Raw genomic sequence first — 4,570 nt, forward strand, 5'->3', positions numbered from 1 at the left:
ATTGGAACCAAGAATTTATATTTATAAAGAATTCTCTAATTCTGATATTTAGCCAGATTTGTGAACCACTGGCTTAGAAGATACTAGAAAATGAAGACAGAGCTGTGATGTCACACAGAGCAAATAGTTTCCTAATTAATTTACTTAACACCCCAGGAAAGGACATTGAGAAAATATTACTAGATGCCCATATCTTCCTGTTTCCCAAGTTTTAGGGAGAATTATAACTAATGAAGCCAGTAAGCATTTGTGTTAGCTGGGACACTCTGGAATTATTAAAAATATCAAAACTTCAGAGAGGAGGTAAATTTTTTATGAAGCTAATGTAGTTTAAGTTCCAGAGCCACTCATGTGCATGGGCCACTCTGAGTAACTACTGTTGGGAGTGATAGTGTCCTGAGTTGGGAGGGGGAAGCCAGGTTGCAAACAGAAGCTTTCGATGTACGTGTATCTGAGAAATGACCTAAAGAAATCTCAGAGGAAAGGTGCCTGAATTTCCAAGGCACCAATACATTTGTTGTGATTTCTTTTTCTAAATAAATATTCATTTCATACTAATTTTGTATTCATGATTTGTATACCTTTTCTTAAAGATGTCTCCTTAAAAGATTTAATATTCAGGTCCCACATAACCAGGATTGACCTCTGTCTTAAGGGTCAATATTAAGAAATCAGAGAAGTAACATTGGGCCTATTTAGAGATAATCCACGGATGAAACATTACACATGAGATCACTTGATAATATATATTAACAAATAATCTTTGATGAATCCTCTAAGAAGAATTTGGGTAGAGAGTGCAAAGGTTTGGGGAAAGAAAAGGCATGGCATATTCAAGAAAATAAAATTAATAGTTAGAATTTTAAAATAAAATTAATAATTAATAGTTAATCAATCAATCAATTAATTAAATTGATTGATTAAATAATGATTAAATTAAAATTTTAAATTAATTTTAAGTTTGAGTAAATTTTTAATTTTTTAATTTTTAATAATTTTTTATTTTTAATTAAATTCTAAAAATAAAATTTAAATGTAATTAATTAATTAAATTCTGTAACAATGCATTTAAGAGAAGGCTGAGGAGAGATGAAGCCACAAGAACCAATCACTTAAGCCACATGAAGGAGTTTCATCCATGTCCTGAAGAGATCCACTTATGTCAATATTGAATCCCAAAAATATGTATAATCAATTATGATTCAATTAAAAATAAACAAACAAACTAATAGAGTTTTTATAGAATATATAAAAATCTGAAAGATATGGATAAGTTTCTAGACACATACAAACTACCAAGACTGAACCAAGAAAAGATGGAAAACCTCAGAAGACAAATAACAAGCAAGGAGATTGAAGCAGTAGTTAGCAATCTTCCAACAAAGAAATGTCCAGATGGATTTACAGCTGAATTCTATCAAACTTTTAAAGAGGAGTTAATACCATTTCTCCTCAAACTATTCCAAACAATTGAAACAGAAGCTACTCTCCCAAACTCAGTCTATGAGGCCAACATAACTCTGATACCAAAACCAGATAAAAACACTACAAAAAAAGAAAATTACAGGTCAATATCCATGGTGAACCTAGAAGCTAAAATCCTCAAGAAAATATTAGCAGTCAGAATACAGCAACATATTTAAAAAATTATGCAGTATGATCAAGTGGGATTCATCCCAGAGATGTAAGGATGGTTCAACATAGGAAAGTCAATAAATGCGATACAATAAATGTAACAGGAATGCGGCCAGTATGAATCTGGCCATCACAGCTTGGGCATGAACGGTGACAATCAGCTTTGTATCCCATGAATATGCATAAACAATAAAAATTTTTTAAAAAAAGAATAAATGTGTACAGGAGATCTTACTGGTGTGGTGAAAATGTTCTAAAACTGATTTGTGCTGACGGCTGCACAACTTGATAAACTTACTAGAACTCACTGAATTGCATACCTGAAAGGGGTGGATTACGTGATATATAAAATATTCCTCAATAAAGTGTTTTTTTAAACAAAGAGCATTTAACTGACATTCAGCAGATCCTGAAATACAACACTCTTCTGCCACTAAATAGCTAAACAACCCTGGACAGGTAGTGTACTTACTGGAGACCTTTGTTTCATTACCTATAAAGAAAGAGTGGGGCCCAGGTGAAGCCCAGAGTGTCTCATGCCTCTTCCCATTCCCACATTCTATGGCTATTTTGGCAAAGATAGTCTCAAAGAAAACACTTTTGTTCCTTGGCAGATATTTAAGTAAGGATGCTCTTCTGAAAGAAATTAAAATCACAAAAGTTCCTTTAAAAAATTGCCAAAAGAAAAGTTTATCTCCTAGAAGTAGAGAGAATAGTGGTTACTAGAGGCTGGGAAGGGCAGGGGGAGAAGGGGAGAGGCAGAGGTTCCAGATACAAAGTTACAGCTGAATAGGAGTCACCATTTCTAGTGATCTGTAGCTTTGTAAGGTGACTAGAGTCAGCACACTTTTATTAGATAATTTCAAATAACTAAAGAGAGGATTCTGAGTTTTCCCAACACAAAGAAATGAAAAATATTTGGGTGAAGAGTCCGCTGATTACCCAGACTTGATCATTACACGTTATAAACATGGATTCAGATCCGGCAGTGGCCGGGCCGAAACCGAGCCAAGGTGGGGGGTGGCAAGGACAGCGTGTGTCACAGCCTCATTCGGGGGAGGGGGGCTCGGAACCGTGTGGTTGGGAACCGCGTGGCGGAAGTGACATCACAAAGGGGCCTGGTTACCAGGGTGTGTGGGGGATGCCTGAGGGCGGTGGGCGCCAGTGCTCCCCAGCTCCCCGGCTCCCCGCACAGCCGGCTGCGCCATGTTTGCTGCTGTCGCCAGGGCCGGTTCGCGTTCCCGACAGAACGCAGAGCTGTCTCAGCTGCTGCTTGTGGCCTGGCCAGGCCGTGGCTACCGTGGCCACAGCCAGAGCAGCCTTGGAACCATGGAGGTGCCCGGGGCTGCCCCTCAGCCGCACTTGGGGCTGTTCCTGGGAAAGCTGTGCAGGACTGTGGCAGCATTGCCTGAAGACCTGAGACCGGGCCCTGGTTTTCCATGGGAACTGGTGACATATGTGGCTCTTAATGCATTTTTTCTTCTCTTGTTTTTGTGGAGAAGTGTTCAAGTGGTTAGAAGCTGGCTGTATGTAGGAAGAGATAAAAAGCTTGCTGAAGAGCTTTCTGAACTAATTGAAGAAAAATGTAAACTTCTTGACAAACTTAGTGTTGTTCAAGAGGAGTATGAAGGCTTAGGGTCAGCTGTGAAGGATGCCACCTTGGAGAAGGAGTCAATAGAAGCACAAAGCTTGGAGGCAACCTATGAAAAGCTGAGCAGCTCCAAATCTAAACTTGATGATGAAATAGTCTTTCTAGCAAAAGAATTAAAAGAACAGAATTCTAAACATTCTGAGCAAGATGAATTGATGGCAGATATTTCAAAAAGGATACAGTCCCTAGAAGATGAATCAAAAGCCATCAAGTCACAAGTTGCTGAAGCCGAACTAATAATCTGCAAAGTATTTCAAATGAATGAAGAACATCTGAAGGCGGCACTAAAAGATGCCTCGAATGAAAATTCCCAACTTCAGGAAAGCCAGAAACAGTGTTTACGAGAAGCTGAAGTATTGAAATAACAAGTGAGTGAACTTCATAAACAGAAAATAACACTTGAAGACTGCAAAGTCCAGGCAGAACAAGTTCTGAGTGATAAAGGAAATCACATCAAGTCTCTGACTGAACGCTTGCTCAAGATGAAAGACTGGGCGGCGGTGCTTGGAGAAGACATGATGGCTAATGTCTTGGAATCGGAGATGAAGAGTGAATCCCAAAATGCTGCTCGCTTAGATGATCCACCAGAAGGAGCTTTGAAGAAACTGATTCACGCTGCTAAGTCAAATGCTTCTTTAAAAACTATAGAAGGAGAAAGAAACCAAATTTATACTCAGTTATCTGAAGTAGATAAAACAAAGGAAGAGCTTACGGAGCATATTACAAATCTCCAGACTGAACAAGCATCTTTACAGTCAGAAAACACAGAATTGGAAAGTGAAAATGAGAAGCTTCGGCAGAAACTTCAAGTAATGACTGAACTGTCTCAAGAAAATGGAATGAAATTCCACAGGAAATTAATAGTAGAGGAAAAGGACCAGTTAGAGAAGGAGGAGAAACTTTCCAAAGTAGAAGAGAAGATGAGCCATGCAGCTGANATTGGAACCAAGAATTTATATTTATAAAGAATTCTCTAATTCTGATATTTAGCCAGATTTGTGAACCACTGGCTTAGAAGATACTAGAAAATGAAGACAGAGCTGTGATGTCACACAGAGCAAATAGTTTCCTAATTAATTTACTTAACACCCCAGGAAAGGACATTGAGAAAATATTACTAGATGCCCATATCTTCCTGTTTCCCAAGTTTTAGGGAGAATTATAACTAATGAAGCCAGTAAGCATTTGTGTTAGCTGGGACACTCAGGAATTATTAAAAATATCAAAACATCAGGAAGTAAATTTTTTATGACACTAATGAAGTTTAAGTTCCAGAGCCACTCA

At 38.1% G+C, this 4,570-nt stretch overlaps 1 pseudogene; it reads left to right on the forward strand.

The window, feature by feature from the left end:
• The first annotated feature begins 2,964 nt into the window (after positions 1–2,964).
• On the forward strand, positions 2,965–4,251 carry LOC103608427 (annotated as a pseudogene).
• Positions 4,252–4,570: the final 319 nt, after the last annotated feature.

This window comes from Galeopterus variegatus, unplaced genomic scaffold, assembly GCF_000696425.1.
Source record: "Galeopterus variegatus unplaced genomic scaffold, G_variegatus-3.0.2 Scaffold8404, whole genome shotgun sequence".
Classification (NCBI taxonomy): domain Eukaryota; kingdom Metazoa; phylum Chordata; class Mammalia; order Dermoptera; family Cynocephalidae; genus Galeopterus; species Galeopterus variegatus.